We start from the raw sequence: 25,668 nt of genomic DNA, 5'->3' as shown, positions 1-25,668 counted from the left end.
ACTTAATTCGGGGTGGCTGTCTTACATCCTTTAAATTACTATTCAGGTTTTTGCAATAAGTGCATATTTGCTTGTCAAAGCACTTTGGGTCATTTTAACATGTATATGTATGTTTTATGTATTTATGTATACAGCATTGCTTTTAATACATTGCCATGTGTTATTGAAAGGATTATTTGGCTTTGCTTCCATTTTATTTGTGGTCGTGATCAAACGTACTTTGTTAAGGTTTGCTATAAAATTCCTCTTGATGTTACTTTAATTGGATTCTTCAAAGGAATAATGAAATGAATCTTAATTAAGTGATAGAAATCTGATGCCTTAGCATATCTTTTTTAACCGTAGTAGTCTAAGTCAGGATACACTTTTTGACAGTTGTTTTATTCATCAAACAGCAATAAAACTGAATTTATTACATGAAGGCTCTCCTATTATGTGGCTAAATCTGCCCTACTTTCCTCCCTGAAGTATGCCTGTAATATCTGTGTTTGCAAATTTGCATCGACATACTCGCATTTGGTTTTATTTGTTCAGTATTCTGCAAAAGTAGTAGACATAATGGTATCATTATGGCAGTGGTGGGTTTCACCTTTTTTTACTACCGGTTCTGTGGGTGTGGCTTGGTGGGCATGGCTTAGGGGGTATGGCAGTGGCCGTGGCAGGGGAAGAATACTGTAAAATCTCCATTCCCTCCCCACTCCAGGGGAAGGATGCTGCAAAATCTCCATTCCCTCCCCAGTCCAAAGAAAAGTTACTGCAAAATCCCAATTTCCTTCCAATCAGCTGGGACTCAGGAGCAGAGAATAGATGGATCAGCTAGTCAGTCAGAGGTGGTATTTACTGGTTCTCTGAACTACTCAAAATTTCTGCTACCAGTCCTCTAGAACTGGTCAGAACCTGCTGAAACCCACCAAAGCAAAATGTTTCACCATGAGAGCTGCAGTTCAGTTATTCCCAAAATCTGTGCTAAACTTTGGATCATTTTGCTCCTCTCTGATTTTATTTGATTTGATTTGTATGCCACCCCTCTCCGTAGACTCAGGGCGGCTAACAACAATATTGCCTAATGTATATAATTCAGTTTAGTTTTCTGGTGAATGCACCAAACTAGAAAGTGGGAGACCTTGAGTTCAAGTCCCTCCTTAGCCATGACAGCTCTCTGGATGACTTTGGGCCAGTCATTTTCTCCCACCTCACGAGGTTGTTGTTTGGGGGGAAATTTGTTGGAGGGACAAATATTGGATGTGTTTGCTTCCATGAGTTATTTGGGGATGGGATACAAATAAATAAAAAAAATCAAAATGAATAAAAATTGCCTTTGAATTGCCTCCGGAGAGGGGCAGCATACAAGTCTAATAAATAATAATAATAAATAATAATATTGCCTATTTTCAGAAAAATTCTGAACGTTTTTACATTTTTATTTAGGCCTAATTAAAGATATTGTTATAGCTGGTTACTGATATCACTGGGACTTAAAGGGGCTTAATTTTACTGAACTGGGTCTACTTAGTTTACATTAAATGGAAACCTTTCCAAAACTGATGAATGTAATTATCCAATTTGTTGTATAAGTCTGGGAATTGTAGTCCTAAGATATCTGTAAGATATCAGGTAAGTAAAGCTGCTAATTAGGTAGACTATACTCAGTTATTTCTTTAAAATATGCTTTTAGTGTCAATTAAAAAACAACAACTTTGGAGCAACAACTGCTTAGAATTGCTTTGAACTTTTAAATGAACTTTTAAAAAATGTGCATCTTTGTATGTAGGAGGCTACTATATGAAAACCAGCATTACTTAATAAACTCATTTGTATGTCAACAATCATGCTGTATTTGTTACCTTGGTAACAAATATACTACACAGATTCCTTAATAAGATTCTTAATCTGGCAGCATACTTTGTATATTGTCTGCCTTAATAATTGTACAGTATTTTGAACTGCTTACTAGGTCTGGTTATATGGCTGTTCATCCATATGCTATTAAAAGATAAATCAAAGAGAAATTATCTTTGAAAAATGGAAACCTTTCACAGATGAGAACACTTTGATACTGAGGGGAACATTGAATGAGAGTATTGTATGGAATACTCCTCACCAAAAGGCATCAGCCCGATATCTTTCTATACTTCCAGAAGGCATTAAAGTCATCTATTCCCACAAGCATTGGCTAAAGTGAGACTGAAACCTGGTTAATGTAAATGTCCATGTGTAGGGAAGTCTTGCTTTGAATTGCTAAAAAACTGGTTTAGTGTTATGTTTTATTGTCCCCTGCCCAGGCTTATTGTATATTAGAGGGGTGACCACATAACTCCTTTGAAATGGAAAAAATAAATATTAAAGTAAAACAATGTAAAATGTGCAATCTATTTTAGTATCGGTAGATGAGTGGGCTGAGCTGGAAGGTGAGGTTAAGTGTGTCATGAGTTAGTAAACATTGTGCACCAGAGGACACCCAACTTTAGCCACTTTTGAATTTCATTGGCCCTAAATTTTGACCGTTCATTGACCAAATCCTTGTGAAGAGATTATTATCACAATTATAAACTCTTATGTGCTTTGAACTCAAAACATGCTTTTGGTCATTTGCACCTGACAATATTTTATACAAAGGTAGAAAACATATTATAGTACACTATATTTTGTCCATTCATGTATTTTAATTCTATGCTGCTAGATCTAAACACCATAGCGCCTTGGTACTGCTGCTGCATGAGGTATCACAGTGTGTCATAGACATTAGGAACCTTATTAAAACCTGAACCATTCTTCTGGAAAGTAAATGGAAATGGAAGTGAAAGTAAATGGAAATAATGAAATAATATCTATAATGCAATCTCCTAACTTATAGGATAAAGGCATTTCAGTGATGGTTTCAATATTCCCTCTTCCGCTGGGAAGAGGAATCAACTTCTTGAGAAACAAACAAAATCAAATTTTAATAAATGGAAATACATAGAATAGTTTTGTTAAACCACATGATGGCGGTGGATCTGCTATAATTAGTGAACATATTAATTTATTAAGGATATTAAAAATGAACTATTGTGGACAAGCTCGTATCATCTGCCTAAGTAACTAGTCCTTTTACATAATATTGACAGATTAATAAAAAAAATTATGAGCTGTCCAATAAACATGAAAATATATTTTGTTAATCAATCTTATTTTAAAATAATAAGAATATTTATGAACCTTAACCATTGATTTATTAGTATAAGATATGATAGCTATAATTTGATTAAAGAAAACCTGGTTGATTGTCCTTACTATCAACATTTCCTGAATTACTTATCAATAAATAATGGGCAATTTCAGAGTCAGGAGTAAAACTCTTCTAATTGAAAATCAGTAAAGTGGAAAATCTCTGGATTACGTTAAAAAAAATGGAGAAACCAACCAATTTCAGAAAGAATCCAAAAGCTACATTCTTGCTGGGCTTCAGTCTGGCAACCTTTTATCTGTTAAGCAAATACATGTTTTGTTAACTTTTTGCTGTTTATTTATAAAAATAATTTAATAAATTAATTATTGCTATTGGGGAGATAATAATTCTTTTAAAAAGCTGGTTGTATCTCATTTTTATGCTTTTACTTTTTAAATAACATTTATATATATTTATATACATTTATATAACTGCACTGGTTGCCGATCAGTTTCCGGTCACAATTCAAAGTGTTGGTTATTACCTATAAAGCCCTTCATGGCACTGGACCAGGATACCTGCGAGACCGCCTTCTGCCGCACGAATCCCAGCGACCGGTCAGGTCCCACAGAGTTGGCCTTCTCTGGGTCCCGTCGACTAAACAATGTCGTCTGGCGGGACCCAGGGGAAGAGCCTTCTCTGTGGCGGCTCCGACCCTCTGGAATCAGCTCCCTCCAGAGCTTAGAACTTCCCCTACCCTCCTTGCCTTTCGTAAACTCCTCAAAACCTACCTCTGTCGTCAAGCATAGGGGAACTGAGACATCTCCCCCTGCCTATGTAGTGTTAGTGCATGATATGACTGTATGTATGTTTTTTATATTGGGGTTCCTTGTTTTTAGATTTTTTTAAATGTACAATTGCTATTTTAGATTTTAAATTATTAGATTTGTCAATACATATTGTTCTTTATCACTGTTGTGAGCTGCCCCGAGTCTACGGAGAAGGGCGGCATACAAATCTAATAAATAATAATAATAATAATATTTATAACATTTATATACATTTGAATATATATGTGTGTGTGTGTGTGTGTGCGTGTGTGTGTGTGTATTGTCAAGTGTTGGGAAAATCAGGAGATTCAGGTAGTTCAAACGAGTATAAAGACGTATTGCAAGCTTAAGCTCGCCACAAGAACTTGAACTACTAACCGTCAAGGGAAATTTGCGGGAGATAAGAGTAGAAGGAATTCAAGGTGGATTAAACTTAGATCTTTTGTGGGTATCCAGGGACTCATGACTGATGATGTGTTTGACTCTCGAGCTCAGCCTGGTCATCTCTTACTTCTTTATGTGTATATATGTATGTATGCAAGTGCTTATATATCTGTGTACATAGGTCTAGAAAGACTCATCCATAGGGGGAAAAAATGACTGGTGGTACAGAAAAATAAAGGTTACAGCAGCAAAGAAAACATCCAATAGGAGGTCATGATAGCTTATACTTTGGACTGAATAGACAGTTTAAAATCTGCATAGGCATTTCTCTCAATCTATTGTCTCTCTTGCAATATTCAATTTTACCACGTTGATTGCGCCCCACAAATTTAAGGATAGTTTTATCTTAGTAAAGTAATATAATGGAAGTGTTCTTATTGAATAGTCAGGATATTTCCCTCGTGATAATAATTTTTAGGAATTAATAGATTTAGAACAATAACCCCCTCCCCCCAATTTTTTATTTAATTTATTTGGATCCTTGTTACTATAATATTAGCGCTATTCCATTACCAAGAGTGTTTCCTTATAACTATACAATTTCTACAAATTGTGCTAGAGATCTTTGATAGTAACTGAAGATTCCACAAGCATCAATTTATATTCAAATTCATCTACAAATAAAGAAATGGCAACATTGACAATTCATCCCCTACTCTCCAGAACATCCCTGTTTTTAACAGCGTCTGGAAAGCCAAAAGTGAGGGGGCTAATCTGATCCAAACAGGGAGGGTTTTCCACAACATGGGGGCTGCAACAGTAAACCATTGTTTATGATGCTCAATGGATCTTTGTGATGCTCAATAAATATGTAGTTTTCTGTATCTTCCCTATCCCCCTTTTTGAAGACAGGGATGATGACATCTGCTCTCCTCTAGCCTATTAGGAGCTTAGTCCTCCAGGGTTGTGGTGTCCTTGATGTCCTTTGAGCTTGGTTGTTTTCTTACAGATGTTTCATTACCAAACTAGGTAACATTATCAGTGCAGAGGGTACCAAGGAGCCCACATTTCAATCCTGAGCTACACCTCCAGGAGTTCTCAAAGATTACTGAGAGCAGTTCAACAATAATCTCTGCTACTTGGGATGAAAGCCATCTGACTCTGAATTAACTAAGTTCTCTCTTACCTTCCCCTTGTCTATCTCAAGCTACAGTCCCCTCATTTCTTCAGTAGCATAATAATTACCAGTTAGGGCTCTAATTTCCCTCAGAGAGAGAAGCAAGCAGAAGAGAAGTTTGGAAATTCTGTGTTTCTACTGTCACTCATGATTGCTTCACTACTTATACCTCACCTACTCTAGCTTTCCTTTTATTCTTTAAAAAAATATTTTATTAGTTTTTCCAAATTTTTTAAAACAACATTTCAATAGTTTAGTATAGATCTATACCCGATTTCTTACGTTCGTTACATTTCTTATATCACTTCTTTGTATATACGTATGTTACATTGCATGTTTATTCCATTTAGTACATCCTTTCACATTTTATTCCTATCTTTACCTTTCTTTTATTTCTAATGTACTTAAAGAACAGTTTCTCTTTTTAAAAAGTTTTAAAAAGTTTTTATTAGTTTTCCCATCTTTAAAAACATCACTATAATTTAATAATATAGATCTTTGCCTGTTTCTTACATTTCTTACATTACATCTATATAATTATATACATTGTATTTTATGTTTATATATTTCTCGTTTTTCATATGTCCTTTCACATTTTATCACAATCCTTTGCTTCTATTTTCAATCCCATTATACCAATTATTCCAAATCTCATAATATTCTAAATTACTTGTTCCCTTAATCTCTATAGTCATCCTGTCCATTTCTGCACATCTGTAAATTTTATCTATAATATTGTTTTCTGATCGTTTTATTCTTCCAAAATTGTGCATATGATATCCTTACAGCTTTTACTATATGTATCATTAGATATTATATTTTTTTTTTGGGGGGGGGGTTCCCCTGATTCCTAATAACATGGATTCTGGAGTGAATTCTATGTCTATGTCAGTTATCTCCAGTAGCCATTTATGTATTATTTTCCATAATACTTTTGATTTGGGGCATGTCCACTATAAATAAAAGAAGGTGCCTAATTCTTTGTTGCATTTCCAACATGTCAAATTTAAATTTGGATAGATTTTTGCTAATCTTGATCGTGCCAGATACCATCTATAAAACATCTTATAATAATTTTCTTTAAATGCCACTGATTTTTTAATTTTGCAATTTATGTTCCAGGTCCCAGTCAGCCAAGTTTATGCTATGTCCGATGTTTTTCACTCATGCTATCATTGGCTCTTTAACTGTTTTTTCTATTTTATTCTATTCTATTTTTCATTGTTTCTGGTAGCTCACAAACTTAATTCATTCGGAGCTATAGCCTCTTTATCACAGTTCTTACAATTTCTGACAACTACTGTTCTGCTGGTAGAAGCCTCCTAAAAATTCAGACACACGCATGTTTGAAAGTTCAAAACAATGTACTTTATCACAAAATTCAAAAGAAATAAAGCACCCTTTTTGTATTGCAAAGAGCACTCTTCCCCAAAACAACCTTGTAAGCTGTACAAGTCCCTTAATCAGTCCATAAGTACTTAGCTAGTAGCTGTGAAGAAACGTCACAGCCCTCCTTCTTCCCACGAAGTGAAACACACACACACTTTACTCTGCTTTGGTGTCAAAGGTGTGAAAAATCCACAAAGTTCAGAAAGAGCGAGGCACGATCCTGAAGAACTGCGATCAGATAATCTTCCACAACGGCCAAACTAACACACTGCTATTTATAGCAGCAGCTCTAATTACTGGAGCCCCACCCAAACACAGGTGGCCTCTCTTATCTCCTGTAATATTTCCTCAATTGGTCTCTTTGATGCATAAGTCTGCACCTGTGTGGGTCTAACATTTCGTCATCCGAATCGACTGAAGATAATGGTGATTGGCTTCCTGGGCTGTGTGCCAAGCCCCCCTCTTCCAAGTCACCCCCACCTTCTTCGTCCAAGGAAACTGCACTCCCTGACTCTGCCGGCAACAAAACAGGCCTAGGACATGTTGACGTTTCCCCTGCCTCCACCTCCACATTCCCTGGGGCAGGAGCTGGCCAGAGCCAACCACAACAACTAGCTTTATGTTTGCTTTCATCATGTTCTACTTCTTCATTTGTTTTTTGTGCATATCCCTTTATCTCTTCACTATTCCAGATTACTCACATTTTTCCTTGTGGTGGGGTTGTTTGAGATTGTGCCTTCAATATGCCTTCAAAATTGTATAGGCTTTCTCCTCCTCCTCAAATATTTTTCTCCCTGGGGTCTGATCTCTCTTTCCCTCAATCAAAATTAGTTCCAGTGTGCAGGGCTAATTATTTGGCGTTACTCCTCCTCTGTTTGTCACGGATTCAATCATTACATGACCAGTTACTTTCAATTCTGCAACTGATTATTCACTGTTGTGAGGTTAGATCCTAAATAACAGGCTTCCTTGTTTTGTTCCCCATCCCTCTACCTTCTGAAAAATGAAGTTGTCAATGACAGCAGAGATGGACTTTGTTGGACCTTTGACTTTTGGCAGAGTTAGATTCCCAGCAGATGTCAGGATAATTGAAATCTCTTATTATCACTATTGCATGCCTGTTTGAAAGACTAATGCAGAAAAGCCCCATCTGTATCTTTGGCTGTCCAAGTGATCTGTAATAAACCGTGACAACTGTATACCCCATCTGTCTTTCTCCTTTTGTTCTTAAACACATGTTTTCAACAGGATTTCCATGTTTTGATTATTGAATTTCTGTAAGAATGTGGGGTTTTTTTCTTTAGGCACAGTGCAAACTCCCCTCTCCCTCCTTTCTCCTGACCTATTCCTTTTGTAAATAAATTGTAACCTTCCAGTGCTGTATGGCAATCAATTAAAAGTTTTAGTTCTATCATAGTTGTCTCTTAAATCAGGACAGTCTCAGTTGCCCTTCCATAATTACTTATTGGTTAGAGACAATATTTTTTTCTGTCTATTAGTTATGAACTTACAATATTTCAAGGAAGGTCTGCCACTCCCCAAATGGTTGATGTATCAACAGGGTCTCTTTCCATTTAAATCATCATAGCATTTAGCATTAGCATTTTAGACTTATATACCACTTCACAGTGGTATATAAGTACAGTACAGTATTCCCTCGATTTTCGCAGGTTCGAACTTTGCAAATAGCCTATACCACGGTTTTTCAAAAAATATTAATAAAAAAATACTTCGCGGGTTTTTTTCCGATACCATGGTTTTTCCCGCCCGATGATGTCATACATCATCGCCAAACTAATATTTTTTGCAAATAAATAACAAAAAAATAATTATTGTTAATAAATAATTATGTTTATAAATATCAGGATCACTGTGTCTTATTCAATGGTGAGTACAAGTAATAATGGTGAGTAAATGGTTGCTAAGGGAATGGGAAATTGTAATTTAGGGGTTTAAAGTGTTATGGGAAGGCTTGTGATACTGTCCATAGCAAAAAATGGTGTATTTACTTCCGCATCTCTACTTCGCGGAAATTCGACTTTCGCGAGCAGTCTCGGAACGCATCCCCTGCGAAACTCGAGGGAACACTGTATACTTTATACCACTTCACTTCACTAAATGGTTTACAGAGAGTAAGCATATTTCCCCCGACAATCTGGGTCCTCATTTTACCGACCTTGGAGGGATGGAAGGCTGAGTCAACTTTGAGCCTACTGAGATTCAATCTGCCAAACTGCTGGCAGCTGGTGATCAGCAGAAATAGCTTGCAGTACTGCACTCTAACCACTGCATCACCAAGGTTCTTTATTATCATAGTTAGTGATGATAAAACCACACATGTGCTTTTCTATTTTACCTTTTTCTTGGATCTTTAAAAAATTTATTTTGCTTTTCCATAATTTGCTAGCTTCTGTAAATATCTGGTAGTTTTTAAGTGTCCTTTTTTGGCCACAAATGTAATAGGTCACCTGTGCATTATTTTCCTTATATGTATTCTGACCGTTCTGTGTTTAACAAAAAGAGAGAGAGGTTTTTCCCCTTTGTTTTATAGAGATCTTTCAAATCAAACTGAATAGTAATCCTTTTTGGCAAGAGTTAACTCTACAGATTTTAGGAAATGCAGTTGGTGGAAACCATATTTGTACACTTGGTACCTTCTTCAAACCAGAGACACAATTTGTTGTATTTTGTGCATGGAACGTGTGGCATGTTTCTAATTTGAAGCTGATTAAAAGCTGTCCATGAGTCATGTTGCATTTCCTTCCTGTCAAAAATCTGTAAGCAATTTCCAACTCATCCAAATATTTTGCAGCCGAGTATCTTATTAAGTAAGCAATTGAAGCATCCTAATATGCTAATCTTCTGAAAATTAAGATTGGCCACCTTCTGGATATAATCAGAAAGAACTGTCTGGCATAGAAGTATATGAAAATGAAATTTCACTGGCACGAAAAATACTCCATTATGCCAAACGTGAGGTTTTGAGTTACTTATGTATGGAACAAGTACAGCGTTACTATGCAAAGAAATAGATAATTTATAGACAAGGTTGTTATTAAACATAACCTTAATTTACATGAAATATGTTACTCTTTAATTGGTCTTTTTAAGCAAGCTGCACCTGCTTTAATAAGTACATTGTGTTATTTGCATTTATTGTACATAGTTTTTTAAAGAATGCTTAAAATCTATTTCCCTTGGTTTCTGATTAAAACAAACAAAAACTTTATATAATCATATAAGGTTTGTGTTATAGCTTCTATGCAATTATCCTTTATTAAACAGATTGCTTGTTTAAGAAGTCAATAGTACTTGGCATTGCTCTCTGATTGGCATGAATGGCCTAGATTTTTTTTCACCAGCCTATACAAAGTTAGACTTTTCAGTTAATGGGAGTAGACAGGCAAATAGGGTTATTAAAACCATTCTGAAATCTGTGCTGTTTTTTTTAATGACAGAGCTCTTCCATTCCCCAACATTCTTATGCCAGGAGTGGGCTGCTGAGTTTTCGCAGGGGTTTTCGCAGGGGTTCAGGAGAAACACTAGCTAAGATTATATGCAATTCGGAGAACCCTCAAATTCTACTCCTGGCTGGGCCCTGCTGCCCCTCCAGGAGTCCCCATGCAGCCCGTTTTGGATGCAGGTAAGTGCAAGGTGCATGCAGAGGCTCAGGGAAGGTGAAAAAAGGGCCCAATGAAAGTTTTGGAAGGCTGGACTTCCAAAGGCCATTTTTGTCCTCCCAGAGGCTTGAAGAAAGCCTTTGGAGCCTCGGGGGGGGGGGCAGACACACACAACCAGCCGGGGTGCAGGAGGTTGACTAAGCCACACCCACCACGGCCATGCCCACCCAGAACCCAGGCAGAGAAACCCTTGCTAAAAGTTTTGAAGCCCACCAAGTACAAAGTTATGCATATCGGGGCAAAGAACCCCAATTATACCTACCGACTGATGGGGACCAAGCTTTCTGAGACAACTCAAGAAAGGGATCTTGGGGTTTTGGGGGACAGCTCAATGAAGATGTCAATCCAGTGTGCAGCAGCAGTAAAAAAAAAGCAAATTCCATGCTTGGCATGATTAGGAAGGGAATCGAAAATAAATCAGTAAGTGTTGTATTGCCTCTGTACAAATCGATGGTGAGACCACACTTGGAGTACTGTGTACAGTTCTGGTCACCTCACCTCAAGAAGGATATAATGGAACTGGGCAACAAGTATGATCAAGGAAATGGAGCATCTCCCTTATGAAAACAGGTTGCAACGCCTTGGTCTCTTCAGCCTTGAAAGACAGCATTTAAGGGGTGACTTGATCAAAGTGTATAAAATCATGCATGGGATAGAAAAGGGGAAGGTTTTCTCTATCACACAGTACTAGGATGAGGGGGCACTCCCTAAAGCTCATAGGTAAGAAAGCAAGGACAAATAAAGGGAAATATTTCTTCATCCAGAGGGTCCTTGGTTTATGGAATTCACTTCAAGAAGAAGTCATGACAGCTGTGAGCCTTGATAGCTTCAAGGTAGGATTAGACAGATTCATGGATGCCAAGTGTATCGGTGGTTATTGAAACAGATGTCCATGTGCCGCCTCTATGTTGGTTGAGGCAGGCAGGATTCCCTTGAGTACCATTTGTTGGGGCCCCAGGGAAAGCGAGGGTTTTGCCTTTTTCTGCTCAAGATCCCCATGTACAATTGGTGGGCCACTGTGTGACACAGAATGCTGGACTCGATGGGATTTGGTCTTATTCAGCATGGCTCTTCTTATTTTCTTATGTTCACCCCTGTCTTAAGCCACTAATCCATTAAGATTTGTTTACCAGTGGCTCTGGCCCAGGTAGACACACTAACTGGGTTAAAAGTTATTATTTGGAAAATGTGGAGTCCTTGCTGACAAAGTGCTTAGTTTGGAGTCTAAAATAATAGTGGTGATGCTTTCCTAGGACTACCAGAATAATCTGAAAGAGCATTAGAAGAAAAGGAAAATAAAAGGAGGAAGGTATGTTGGATATGTTCACCACCTTGAGTTATTTGTGAAAATAATAAAGCCAGGTTAAAAATAAAGAAGAAATTGCAGAAAAAGACAGCAAACATCTGGCCGCTATTGGCTGGTCATTCGGGTTCCTGCAGCCCTGGACTTCCTTGGATAGATAGAAAGGAAACAAAGACAAAAGATTTGACAGCTATTTGTCCTTGATGCAATGAGGTCTCCTATCTTGGGCGAGGGGTTGGATTAGAAAACCTCCAGGTCTCTTCCAGTCTTGTGATTCTAAAATTCCGAATCCCCAGTTTGCCAGCAGTCACTCAATGAAAATATATACTGGGCTACTAGCCAGGGGTGGGTTCCAGATTCTGCTACTGCTGTTTCACCCAGGGACGCGCCGCATGGGCAGGCATTGCACGCACATGCGCAGTACAGTACTTTAAAAAAAGCTTCTGCACATGTGCAGAATAAAAAAAGATGGTGGTGTCTATGGCGCTGCCGAGAGAAGCAGCTCAGGGATGTGGCAGGCCCGGGTCATTGCCAGTTCCAGCAACCCAGGCTGCCTACTAAAGGTTCTATAGAACCTGTCGGAACCGGTAGGAACCCACCTCTGTTACTAACTCATTTTGGATTGAGGAGTTTGGTGAAAACTTTTCTATGCGAGCTCTTTTTTTATTTCTATTGTACAATTTTTATTGTACAATGATAGTTTCTGCTTGCTAGAGTTTGCTAGAATTGGCTTTTAAATACAGTGTTGATTATGTCATTCTTGAATTTGTTGCTATCAGTTTGAAGTGATGCAGGGTTTACAATTTCTAGCCAGCATGGTGTGCTGTGGGCAAAATATCTCCTTTGAAACTCAAACTAAAAATGTGAGCATCTGAATTTTTAGATTGCTCGTATTTGTTTCCACATTTCTCCTACAAGCAATTCATTTAATGACCATGGGGGAAAATGGTTGTAAAATTGGATCTGCTCATATGATGACTCACTTTACAATGAATTGCTTAGCAACTGAAATTCCAACCCCAATTGTGGTTGTAAATGGAAGACTATCAGTATATGTCAAATTTTTCAGAGTATAAGACACACTCTTTTCCTCTCTAAAAGAGGCTGCGTCATATACTTCGAATGGGTACGTCTTATACTTCGAATGCAGCTTTTTTTTTGAAGCTTCCCACCCCCCCAGCCTTAACTAGGTGCTAATGATCTTCCCGGCTTCCTACTCCCTCTTAAGAAGGGTTTTCCCAGCCCTACGTTTTTGCAGGCTGGCTTTCATTCCTAGTCTAAAAAATGATTTTTAAGCACTAACGTGGTTCTAATGATCTTCCTGGTTTGCAGGAATTCCAATGCAGTTTTTCCTGCCCTGAAAAAGTTTTTTTCAGCCCTAACCAGGGGGTAAAATAATGTGCTTAAGCTGAACAGACTCCGGACAGCCAGATGAATACTTGGTAGGTAGATTATTTTCCCCTATTTACCTCCCTCAAAAGTAAGGTGTGTGTTACACTCCGGTACGTCTTATACTCCGAAAAATATGATATTTTGAGCTTTTAGCATACCTAATAAGAAGGCTTCAACTTGATCTTTTTGTCAATTTATATTTTAGCAATAGCATTTAGACTTATATACTGCTTCATCGTGCTTTTACAGCCCTCTCTAAGCAGTTTACAGAATCAGCATATTGCCCCCAACAATCTGGGTCCTCATTTTACCCATCTCGGAAGGATGGAAGGCTGAGTCAACCTTGAGCCGGTGGTGAGATTTGAACTGCTGAACTACAGCTAGCAGTTAGCTGAAGTAGCCTGCAGTGCTACACTCTAACTGTGCTACCCCGGCTCTAAAGTAAATACAGGTAGTTCTCAACTTACGGGCCCAAAATTTATGTTGCTAAGTGAGACATTTGTTAAGTAGGTTTTGCCCCGTGTTACGACTTCCACAGTTGTTAAATGAATCACTGCAGTTGTTAAATTAGTAACTTGGTTGTTAAGTGAGTCTGGTTTTCCCATTGTTTTTGCTTGTCAGAAAGTTGCAAAAGGGGATCATGTGACTGAAAAGTCAGTTAGTTGCCAAGCATTCGAATGTAAATCACGAGACCACGAGGATGCTGCAACGGTCATAAGGGTAAAAAATGGTCATAAGTCACTTTTTTTCAGTACTGTGGTAACTTTGAACAGTTACTGAATGGACTGTTGTAAGTCGAGGACTACCTGCATCTGGGACCTTTTTTGGGAAGAGAGCTACCAAACAGAAAGTATGGAAGTTTAAATCTAATTCTGTAGCATCTTCTCTTCTAAAAAGATCCCTCATCCATCACATGTTTGTATGTGCATATCTGTTGGTATTCGTGGAAAGTTTTTCTTCTTTTTAGAGCATTTAATTTGGGAAATAATGCTACTGGCACGAGTCTTCTTATGTACAATGATTTTACTTCACACACAAACAAAAGTGAGATGTACCCCTAATAATTATGATACATAGTTTGGCCTCTAGCTTGGAGAAAAAGATGATTGGTAGAAGGGAATAAAAGGCATGTATGTATTTTATGTATCATGGAAGAGGCATGCATTAAAAAAAGCTTTTTATTACTTCTGTTTTAATACTGGAATTGAGATCATGTATGTTCTGTCTGGCTCTCTGATAGGAGCCTCCCGAAAAATCAAGGATACAAATTTCAGACACACACACACACACGTTTGAAAATTCAAAACAGTGTTCTTTATCACAAAAGTCAAAATAAACTAAGCACTCTTTTTGTATTGCAAAGAGCACTCTTCCCAAAACAACCAGGTAGTCTGTACAATTTCCCTTAAGCAGTCATTAAGTACTTAGCTAGCAGCTGTGAAGAAACTTCACACCCCTTCTTCTTCCAACGAAGGGAGACACACACACACACACGCTGCTCTGCTTTGGTTTCAAAGGCGTGAAAAAGCAACAAAGTCCAGCACACAAGATTCCTGACGAAACTGCAACAGATATTCTTCCACAATGGCCAAATCCACATGCTGCTATTTATAGCAGCAGCCCTAATTACTGGAGCCCCACCCAAACACAGGTGGCCTCCCTTATTTCCTGTAATATGTTCTTACTTGGTCTCTTCTACGCATAATTCTGCACTCATGTGGGTCCAAAATGTCATCATCTGAAGCTATAGAAGATAAGGAAGATTGACTGCCTTGGCTGTTTGCCAAGCCCTCCTCTGCTGAGTCACTACCACCTTCTTCTTCGTCCGAGGAAACTAAACTATGAACTGATTCTGTCGGCAATAACACAGGCCTGTGACATGTTGAATTTCCCCCTGCATCCACTTCCCCATTCCCTGGGGCAGGAGCTGGGCCAGAGCCAACCACAACAATGTAATGAAGGTAAATGTTGGGAGATTGATAGAAAAATGCATTATGTATAATTCAGCTAAAGAATTCCCTGCCGGAAGATATAATAGCTTCTAATTTACAAGGCTTTAAAAGGAAATTTAGCTGAACTTTGGAAATATATACTATTCCCCAGAATTTAAAGCATCGTGTCTTTGAATACTAATTATTGGAAACAACCGTAGACGAGAGTTACTGCCATTATGCCTTACTTGTGAGACTCCGTTTGATTTCTGTTGGAAATAATCTGGGGGAAGAAAGGAGTTGTAATCCAACACATCTCAGCAAGCCTCTTCTTATGTCCATAAAATGTACTGATTGTAAGATTTATATGCTAGTGTAACAGGCTTTATGCTTGGATAATTGAACTTACATTTTCAAACTGTTAGGAATTATCATTAACACAATACCCGGCTCGTTCCCGAAATAGGATGAGTGTTACCTCGTCATATGGCATTTTATTCAAATGCAGTTCTACTCTGTCCTTAATTATGCATTCAAGCCATGAAAATGTACAGTAAATTCTGAAAGCAATTGCAACAATATCATTTCCCCCACCCTCCTAATTGCATTGCACAGAGTTTCATATGTGTCAAAGCAGCATAAATCCCGTTTTATATATATATTAATGGAGAAATAGACTTTGGGTAGGATTTTTAGGCAATTTGAAAAGATAAATATTGGGTTAATTTCCATATACTGTATAGTCGTCTGATCCAACCCCTTTGTTTAGTGGAAGATATTTGAATAGATTGCATAATCTCTTGTTTTTTTACATTGTCCAGACATTTAGGGGAAAGGAAACTAAAAAGGTTCTTCCAGATAAACAGTCATCACATTTAATTGCATTACTCCCAAGAAATTTAATTCACTCTTCAGTAATGTTTGGGTAAATCAGTTGCATGCAGCTCGAGATACAGTCTTACATGTGGTTTAGTCTAAAATAAACAGCTATGGAAATGGCTATTTTCATAGATCAGTTATCTATTATTTATTGTATTGTTGTGTCCATGGTATCCTGTAACTCTATAATCTGCATGCAACCAGATATTCTCTTATCGCAATGTCAGAAGCAGAAAAGATGTAATAGGGAGTCCTCACAACCTCAGTTGTGAGCAGCCAACCTAAGCAGTGTCATTATTAAGTGAAACATCAAATGACTGTGCTGGACTTACAAAATAATTCTGCTTCAGTAATTAAGTGAATACTGTTGGTTGTTAAGTGCTACATTATATGACCATGGCTTTGCCATTGATGTTGTTTGTTGGAAGCCAGTTGTGATGGTGATCACATGACTATCAGTGGCCATCATAAATGCACACTGGTTTTGAAGCATGCAAAGCATGATTCGGTGACAGAGGAGATGCTGCAATAGCCACAAGTTCTAGGACTGGTTGTAAGTCTACTTTTTTCAGCACTGTTGCAGCTTGGAATGGTTGCTGAGCAAGGCAATGGGTAAATGAGGACTATCTACTGTTCTGGTTTCTGGTAGAAGTTTAGTAATTACAAATAACTCTCATTAAATGCATCATTTCATGAATAAAGCAATTCCATTTATTTCTCTGCTCTCTTGTACTTCAACACATTTCCAACATCAATCGGTCCGTTTTCTCTCTTCTAGCCGCATTCCTCACATTCCCTTTCCTGCTTAACTGAGACAAGATTTATTTCCTAACTACATAGCTATTAAAAACAGTTACACTGAGTAAATACAATACAAAATACTTTGGCTTACTTTAGCGTAGCGGGAAAAACCCCTCCATATTTCTTTTCGGCAACGTTGAAACTCCACCCTTCTTCTCCACTAGCCTCCTGACGTGCCAATTACCTCACTACAATATTTAACCCATTCCTCTCCTTAATATCTTCTTCCAGACCTTTGTGCTCTACGTTTCTGAATTCTTCTGAATTTAGGATTAACCCAGCGTGCATCTGATTCTCCCTCGCTAGATCCTGAACTCATAGCCCCATTTTGTGGCTGGCCTCCCACCTGTTCTACTACCTGTAACCCCGGGCCCCCCACTACTTCATAAACACTATCTGAATCTGAGTCCTCAATATCTTCATCATCCTCCAACTGATCAAGAGTATGTACAACACCTACCTTCTGAATTATATACCAGGCCTGTACAACTTATTGAGGATTGTTGATAAATTAATTTTTTGTGTGGTCCACAATTAGGAGCAGTGCCAATCCACTTGTTCTGTGGATACTAGAGTAGTGGAAGCAGTAGTAATGCTGTGTTTAAATTTACTACTTTTAAAAAATGGTGGACCATACAAAGCTGCTTGGAAGTCCATGTGTTCTGCAGATCTGTTCTATACAAAGGCAGAATTTAACTCCGTATTGCTTTATTCTATTTCTTAAATCTGAATGGATCATTCTGGATTTATTTATTATTTGGATTTGTATGCCGCCCCTCTCCGTGAACATCAAATTTTAGTAAGTGCTGGCTGGGGAATTCTAGGAGTTGAAGTCCACAAGTCTTAATTTGCCAAGGTTGGACATCCCTGATCTAATGTCAAACAAAAGAAAAAGGACATTAATAATTATAAAAAGAATAAAATATGAGAAAAATTTAAATCATTTTATGACTAACACTAATATCAGGGAGGAGCCAGAAAGCTTCTAATAGCTAATTATTATTATTATTAATAAAAAACCTTTGTAACCTTCTTAGAGGTTTCTGAGGAAGGATTATCCAGAAGAACTATAATAACTTCTGGTTACAATAACAATTGAGAGTGATTAATAACTGGAAGTATCATATTTGATTGCCATTGGGTTTACAGTGGACCTTATTAATAAAGGTGAGATGAATCTCCAAGTCTGGGAAAAAATTAAATATTTAAATAATATGTTTTAATGGGGGTGGGGAAGTAAAATTAGGGGTTTTTTTTTGCCATGGACAGAAAAATAAACAGCTTTTGGGAAGTCTATACATATTTGCTTAGAAATAAGTTTTGTACTTGAATGCTTAAAATGGAAGGTTAGTCTGTTGTAGAAACACAAAAAACTAAATTACTGTTAAATTAATTTTAGCTGAAAGCTAAACAATTTTGAAAATTACGTTTATCTTGAAGCAGACTAAATCACATACTAAAGAAAACCCATTCAGCCATTTTTCGTTGGAAACGTTACTAAGCGATTCCCGTAGCTTAGCTATAACAAAGGAGGTTTTGACTCAGTTACTATAACCATATGTGTAGCCAGAAAATTTGCTAAGGAGATTTTACTCAGTTGGTGGCTGATAGGGACAGATGTTCCAGAAGCAGAGCTATTGAACATGCAGCCTTAATTTTCTTGTAACCTGTTTAAAAAGAGAAAATACTCATATTATACATATCTTATTGTTACACTCATGGTAGGATCTGTAGATAACTAAAATGATTGGAAACTTGAAAAACCTGTCTGACTGAAAGAAAACTGGAATGAGAGAAGTGAATGCAGTGAATGCAGTTTCTTTGAAAGCAGTGCCAATCTCAGATTGTTTTCAAGTACAGTATTTAATTTAACCAGACCTATATGAACTTGCTATTTTAGTCAATCTTTTTGCATTCCCTTAATACAGTACAGTAATATTTTTCTACCATATACTATTACCAGTGAGTGATGGCATCTCTTGCCGGTATATTTTTGTTTTGTATTTTTGACTTTTTGTTCCCTTTCATGGAGATTAAAAGCATGTACAGTGATACCTCGTCTTACGAACTTAATTGGTTCTGGGGCGAGGTTTGTAAGGTGAAAAGTTTGTAAGACAAAACAATGTTTCCCATAGGAATCAATGGAAAAGCGATTAATGCGTGCAAGCCAAAAACTCACCCCTTTTGCCAGCCGAAGTGCCCATTTTTGCACTGATGGGATTCCCCTGAGGCTCCCCTCCATGGGAATACCCACCTCCGGACTTCCCTGTTTTTGTCATGCTGCAGGGGAATCCCAGCAGCGCAAAAACGAGTGCTTCGCTGGCAACAGAAGTCTGGAGGCGGGGCATTCCAGTGGCGGCGGCTTGGGTTTGTAAGGTGAAAATAGTTTGGAAGAAGAGGCAAAAAAATCTTAAACCCCGAGTTTGTATCTAGAAAAGTTTGTATGACAAGAGGTTTGTAAGATGAGGTATTACTGTACTTGAATTTTAGTTTTAGTTTTGACCCCCCCAAGCAATGAAATACAGAGGAATCACCTTGCTGACACTGTATAGTCAAAGTTATAGTTTTCCCAGGAATAATGTATGGGATGTGAAAGAGTGGCACAATGGCCCAAAAATGAAGAAACTAGCTTTCCCCCTCAGAAGGTTGAAAGTTTAATCCTAGGTAGAGGCAGATATTTCTCTATCCAGGCAGAAACAGAAAATATCTGCTATGAACTCAATGTAGGCATCAGGAAAGACCAATAAACGCTCAGTTCCATTCAGTCTCCCTGAATAAAGAGATTAAAGGGTTTTAAAAAGAAAAAAAAAGTATGGTTGTGAGAGCTGAATCATCTCATATGGTTATGAGAGCTGAACACAGAAGAAGTGATGCCTTCAAATTGTGGAGAAGACACTTGATAGTCTCTTGGATGAGAAGGAGATCAGATCCGTCCACTCTGAAAGAAATCAACCCTGACTGTTCTTTGAAAGGAGAGATACTGAACTTGAGGCTCAAATATTTTGGCCACCAAATGAGAAGAGAGAATTTGGAAAACCCTTGATGTTGGAAAAGGTAGAAAGCAAAAGGAGAACACAATGGCAAAGGATGAGATTGATTGGTTGATTGATTTGATTTGATTTCTATGCTACCCTATACCTAAGACTCAGGGCAGCTCACAACAAAAGTAAATACATAACATATAGAAACCTAAAATTAAAACATAATAAAACCCGTTTCTTAATAGAGCCAATCACTCACATTCAGTCAATCAAACCTGTACATTCATTTGCCGGCCAGGGCAAGATGATGGACTTAATGGCCTCAAGCCTGCCGGCAGAGATAGGTCTTTAAACTGTTGTGGAATGCGGGAGAGTGGGGGAAGTGCGAATCTCTGGAGGGAATTGCTTCCAGAGGACCGGGGCCGCCACAGAGAAGGCTCTTCCCATAGGTCCTGCCAGACAACATTGTCTAGCTGATGGAACCTGGAGAAAGCCAACTCTGTGGTACCTGACCAGCCGCTGGGATGTGTGAGGCAGAAGACGGTCCCATAAGTAATCTGGTTGGATGCCATGTAGGGCTTTAGAGGTCATAACTAACACTTGTTTTGAGATGGTTTGATAGTTTCATTAACACAATGAACATGAATCAGGGCAAACTCCATGAGGTGGTGTAGGATCTGGCAGTCTGTAGTCTATGGAGTTGCAAAGTCACACACAATTTAGTAACTGAACAACAACTGAAGTATGGTTTATGGCTTCCACGTTAAGGCGAACTCTCCATTAGCCTGAAAAATTTGTAGTCTTGCATGTATAGTCTTGCATACTAAGACTATATTTGTATAGTCTTGGTATGCTAAGACAGAGCTCCCCAAACTTTCTGGGTTGTGGCCTGGAGTGCGGGGGGGGGGAGAGGGAAAAGAGGGGATGGTTTTGTGGAAGGGCAGGCATGTGTGCATGCGTGCTGAGTGGGGCCCAGACTGTGAATGGGACTGCAAGCACCTGTGACACGCAAGTGAGGCCTCGAGCACCTGCAATGCTCACACGAGTGGAGCTGTGTGCATTTTTGCGCACCAGCTGGCCATTCATGCAGGCCAAATAGGCTGCAGATTGATAGCGGGCTCTGGGAACACCTGTACTAAGAGAGATGAACAAAAAAAAAAGTCTGCAGCTATTTTGGAGGCTTCGTCGGTATTAATCGAATATGTTGCTGCTTCTAGGTGGCAAAGAATTAGATTTCTGATCTATCATTAAAAGCTTTAGTGACCTCTGTTGTCTTTTATCAGCTTCAACTAATATATAAGTAGCTTGTTCATTTGGATAGAGTCACCTGGTTGAAATTACAGACACTCTGATAACAGTTCATTTAGATTATTATAATCATATGTTTGCAGTACTGCTTTAGTATCAGTTTGCTATTGATTCCAACAATGGCCAACAGATTACCAATGTTGGCTCCCTGTGTGTAATTGAGCCCAGCTTAAAATGTTGGTTTTAATCTTAAAAGTCTTAAATTGCTTAGTACTAATTTATTGAAAGCTATTTATATTTCTATATTTTATTTATTTATTGCTTTTACCGCCTGATTTGATTAAAAAAAAGTTTCCTGGAAGTTTTAGCATAAAAATAGTAAGATACATAAAAATCAATAAACAAAGCATAATAGTGCCAATTCATATCTCTATATATGAACATTATGGGCATTTTTCCAGAGGCCTCACCTCATTATTATTATTCAATGAAATTACATACACCTTTTCATGAATTGTACTCTGTCATGCCTGCTCATTCAGTAAGATTTCTCAAATGGGTTCACTAGGCAGCAAAAAAGATTCACCCAGACTTTTAAAATTACATAATTCACTTGAGATCTGTCAGTTTTCAAGTTATTTTGCTGTTGCTGTGAGTTTTTATTTTTGTTGCATTAATCTTGTTTTTGATTCCGCACAGCCTTTTGTATTAAATTGGTTTTCTGTTTACTTTTTGTAATCTTTGCACAAAGCTTCATCTTACATGGGGCTATACAAATGTCATAAATATTTAAAATAAACAACGTTTAGGCAATCTTTTCTTCCTTTCCCTTTTGTAAATATTTTTCCTTCAAATTAAAAATGCTAGCGATAAGAATAGTAACTTTAAGAATTAGTAATTGTGCTTTGAACTTTGAGTGTAAACCTTCCAACAGGGAATAGATTAGCACTGAAAATCTTTTGAGCTAAAGAAAAGAATAAAAAAAATATGTTAAATAAATAAATACTGCATGGGTTAATACATTATCCCAAGGCACTTTTTAACTGTTACTGAATAAATCATTGGATTAGTTCATACAATACACTGCCATAAATCATGGTTTACAAATTACATTGGCGATATTTGTACAATGTCCTAAACTAAAAATAAACCACATTGTGATTAATATGATATATGATCTTAGCAGTAACTGTGTTTGCACAATACACTTAGTTAAATGCCATCAAGTAGAACTTATCTGATGATGGCTACATGAGTAAATGCTTGACTGTTCGTCATATCCCAACAACAGCCCTAACTCTTCTTTGAATTCATCATCCATCTTATCCATTGTCACCCCTTAATTTTCTTTCCTTAGCTTTGCCAAACATCATTTTTCTTTTCTAGTCTCTCAACTTTTCATATCACATGCCCAAAGGATTGTGCTTGACTGATCATCAGCTCAAGGAAATAGTCAGTTCCTTTAATCCAGGGTTGATTAATTGGGTTCTTGAAGTTCATGCCCTTTTAGTGACCGTCTTCCAAATGTATAATTTGAAGGAGCCTATCTTGTTCACCTTGTTCTTTTTAAATGTCTGGGTTTTAGAGCCGTACATTATTACATCATTACTTTCAATAATGTTATAGAAATATCTCCTTTTTAAAATGCTTGTTTAAGTTGGTCATAGATTCATTCCCTAGGAATAATCTTTTTGTTCATGTAGTATTATTTTCCCATTTAGCTATACTTAAACTCAAAAGGGGGAAATGACCTTCAATTTTTCACTTTTAAGCATACATTTTCACAACCAATAGATAGCAAAATGTATGTGGGATTAATAATTTATGGAATTTATTTTATTTCTCTTTTTCCCCCTTTAGATAGATAAATGGCTGGCCTTGTGGGTAAAACTCTTGTTTACACCTGAACATATCCAAGTTCAGACCTGCAATCAACTTTAGCTTTTCTGCTTATATTTTGGTAAGTTTTTATGCATCTTTGTAACTTCACAGTACATCTTTTAAAATAACATTTATTTTAAAATGTTTACATTTCCTTCTCTTTTCCTGGTACTATATTTGACTGCCTAGGTGCACAGTTCGAACTAGGAAAATTATTCTTGTAATTAGTGTGGTAGTGGAAATATTAAAGGAATGGGCAAGCAATGGATAGTTCCTATTTACTTTCCCTTCTCCTAATGTTTAGTGATACATAGCTTTAGCTGTGGAAAAAGTTATTGTATACATACCACTATTTACTACTATCACAGTTCCATAACTGAAGTCCTAGGAACATTTATTTAGGAAGTAAATACCATACCATCTGAATCCAGAGTATTATAGAATTATAGCACTAGCAATAGTACTTAGACTTATTTACCACTTTATAGTGCTTTTACAGCCCTCTCTAAGCGATTTACACAGTCAGCATATTGCCCCCCAACAATCTGGGTCCTCATTTTGCCCACCTTAGAAGGATGGAGAGCCGAGTCAACCTTGAGCCGGTGGTGAGATTTGATCTGCCAAATTTGCAGCCAGGCAGCAGAAGTAGTCCTGCTATTCTGCATTCTAGCCACAGCACCATTGCAGCTCGTAGAATTAGGATAATGTTTTGGGATTATACAGAAGATAGTGTGAAATGTTGCTTTTCCTATTTTAATGTAAGAAATAATTTGGCCAAAAAACCTGGATATACAGCTATGAATAATTGCACACAGGTCCAACATCTGGCACAGCTTAGGGTACATGGCCTGAGCTGGTAGGTCCACAGACCAGAGACTGGGGACCCCCAATATAGGGGACTTCATAGAAACATAGAAGTCTGATGGCAGAAAAAGACCTCATGGTCCATCTAGTCTGCCCTTATACCATTTTCTGTATTTTATCTTAGGATGGATATATGTTTATCCCAGGCATGTTTAAATTCAGTTACTGTGGATTTATCTACCACGTCTGCTGGAAGTTTGTTCCAAGGATCTACTACTCTTTCAGTAAAATAATATTTTCTCACGTTGCTTTTGATCTTTCCCCCAACTAACTTCAGATTGTGTCCCCTTGTTCTTGTGTTCACTTAGGTGAGGTCTCCAGAACTGAACACAGTATTCCAAATGTGGTCTCACCAGCACTTTATATAGCGGGATCATAATCTCCCTCTTTCTGCTTGTTATACCTCTAGCGATGCAGCCAAGCATCCTACTTGCTTTCCCTACTGCCTGACTGCACTGTTCACCCATTTTACGGTGTTGGCTTGTCCTTTTGAGGCACTACAACTGGTGAAGAGACCCTGTGCTGTTACAAGTAGTTGCCTTCGTGCTTGATTCAAAAAACCTTCTTCATTAAATCATAGGACCGAATCCTAGGAGATAAAATAATTCAAATGATGGGGTTTTTTTCTCCTATTCAGCTATTTATTTTACTGTGACATTGTTAATGTGTGCCAACCGCGGATCTGACTGATTACATGAAAGATGGTCTTAGCAGAGAATTATAAAGCATCTGTATTTGTATCTATCCACGGTCCATCGCTGAACTAATACACTTTCAGGGAAAATGTATCTTGTGTTGCCCCTGATAGCGGAAGGCGTTTAATCAGCCAATCTGTTTGCAGTCTGTTCAGCACCTGTTCTGCAGGCAGTCATAGCTGAAATATGCCATTTCGTACTTGGCGAAGCAGCCGCTTTCCCCTGAACGTTTGCCAGCCGTAGCAGAATAACGGTAGAAAAATATGTGGCACCATGCTAAGGATTAAGCAAATGAAAACTCCAGGCCTTAATTAAAATAGTAGTCAAGAAAGGAAACATTGTTCACTATTTATTAGATTAATTGTTGGGGAAACTCTATTCCTAAAGAATTTCTTAATAAGAGTCCTAGAAATAGAAAGTTATTTTCGGAGAATGCATTTAAACACAACTTAAGACAAGCTTTGTGTGTGTGTGTTTTTTTAAAAAAAGCTCTGATCTGCAATGAGACTTGTACAGGTAATCTTCAATTTAGAGCAGTTCATTTAGTATCTGTTCAAAGTTACAACGGCACTGAAAAAAGTGACTTATGAGCAGGGATGAGTTCCACTTATCTTGTCCACCGGTTCAAATCGCAAGGTTTTGCATGCACGTGCACCAGGGAGGCCTGCCGTCTTCGGCACTACAGTAGTCCCTCGCTATATCGCGCTTCACCTACCGCGGCTTCACTTCATCGCGGGTTTTGAAGTCAGCGTTGGCACAGATACGGCGCTTAGAAGTTTGGAAGGGCAGGACAAGCGCTCAGCCCATGCTCAGAGAGAAGCTTCATTGGAATCATTTCACCACACAAACAAGCGCTAGAATAATTCCAGCGGGACTGCCGAATGATGAGCGGGGCGGGGACTGAGCTCTGGCGGAGGCCCGTCCCCTCATTCAACCCGCCTTGCCAGTGCCGAGAAGGCAGTCTTTGGAGGTGTGCTTAGTGGTTGGCGGTGGCGTGCTTGGGGTTGTAGAAAGAGCTCCCGGCAGCGCGCGAACGAGCGAGCACGAGCAAAGAAAGGAATGTGACGCGGCAGGGATTTCCAGAC

The 25,668-nt window shown here is 38.1% G+C and overlaps 1 protein-coding gene across 1 annotated transcript in view; it reads left to right on the top strand.

The window, feature by feature from the left end:
• KIAA1958 (KIAA1958 ortholog) overlaps positions 1 to 25,668 on the top strand; it is a 67,898-nt gene that overhangs the window by 8,078 nt on the left and 34,152 nt on the right. Inside the window, exon 2 of the mRNA XM_070736240.1 lies at positions 23,004 to 23,103. The gene's annotated coding sequence lies outside the window, so the exon portion shown is untranslated. The remainder of the gene's footprint in view (positions 1 to 23,003; positions 23,104 to 25,668) is intronic.

This window comes from Erythrolamprus reginae, chromosome 2, assembly GCF_031021105.1.
Source record: "Erythrolamprus reginae isolate rEryReg1 chromosome 2, rEryReg1.hap1, whole genome shotgun sequence".
NCBI classification, from domain to species: domain Eukaryota; kingdom Metazoa; phylum Chordata; class Lepidosauria; order Squamata; family Dipsadidae; genus Erythrolamprus; species Erythrolamprus reginae.
Note: the sequence above shows the minus strand (reverse complement) of the source record. Positions and strands in the feature narration are given on the sequence as shown.